Raw genomic sequence first — 1,417 nt, forward strand, 5'->3', positions numbered from 1 at the left:
TTTTTCCATTTCTTTCTTATGCTGGGCCTTCATGGCTTCTATCATGGTCCTGAGCTCATCTATTTTTTTGTAAGTTTCTGCTCTAGAGTCTCGAATCACGACTCCCATTTTGCTCACTATCTCTGTGGTTATCTGGGAAATTAGTTCTGTTTTGAATTTTTCTAGTGCCTGATTGATCTGTTTTGTTACTTCCTGTGCTTTGAGTTCAGGGTGCCCTGGTGGTTCACTATCAGCCTTTTCATCCTCATTTGCCCTACTGTTTGCCATTGGCAAACTGGAAGTCTGTCCTTGTGTCTTGCTTAAGTGTTTTCTCATTTTAATTTTTGTTGTTGGACTGTCCTTGGTTTACTCTCTGGATTATCACCCAAATCTTCCTGATATAGTTGCACCCTAGTTTCTGCGTCTCTAACGACCCACAGACATTCTCATCTTCATAACATCAGAGAAAACAGCTCATCAAATCAATGGCAGTGCTTTACCCCAACTGATACAATCAGCAGCACATTAAGATCAAGCACAACTTGAACACTGACCACCTGTGGTAGACACTAGTCTATCACACTTAAATCATTTGAATGAAATTGAAATCAAGAAGCAGTCCAGAACATGTCTGCAGTGAGCAAAATTTCAATATAGTGTATTTACCATTTAATGGCTCAGATAGAGCAAGGATGCAAGACCCCTGTTCTCAGTTAGCTGATGGCTGAACCCCATGATGCTGACTGACGTCGGGCTGCAAGGCCCAGTTCCCCAACCTTCTGAATGGTTGAACTCCACAACATTCTATTACAGGTTTCCCATGCCCTTTCTTTAAAGATGTTCAAAGTTGGGAACTCAGAAAAATACCCTTGATGACCACTTGTGCGTCTGCAGAGTGTGGACCCTCTTTCTTACTTTGTGGCTTTATGTGGTTAGACCTAGGACTTTTCCTCTTTACTAGAAGAAAACTTGAACACAGTTTATTGGTACCATTTTCCTTCATGTATCATTGACGTCCTTTCACATAAATCTTTACAGTCTCAACCCCTCTTAGGGAGTACTGGGCCCTTCTCAAGTGGGTGGAAAGCAGAAAGACATTTGCAACAGTGTCAGAGTCACAAAGGGAGGCACGGCATCCCTGATGGCAGTTGTCGTTCTGTACAGAGACAATTTGACACCCTGGCACCCCTTAGAAACATAGTTTTCACGGGAAAGAAAACTGCAATTCATATAAACTTGATTTAGAAGGTCTCAGTGATTCCATCATTGATTTTTTTAACACAGAAGTAATGTATACTCTAGCACTCTGCTGTTTTTATATTTATTCAATAATTTCTTAAAACCACTCAGACAGTTAACTATTTAATTTTTCAAAAATACATTTGGAAAGGTATCTCCTCCTAAAGACAGTGGCTGGAAGAGGTGGGACACAGCCTGA

Source organism: Fukomys damarensis, unplaced genomic scaffold, assembly GCF_012274545.1.
Source record: "Fukomys damarensis isolate Sample0158 unplaced genomic scaffold, DMR_v1.0_HiC HiC_scaffold_39, whole genome shotgun sequence".
Lineage (NCBI taxonomy): Eukaryota > Metazoa > Chordata > Mammalia > Rodentia > Bathyergidae > Fukomys > Fukomys damarensis.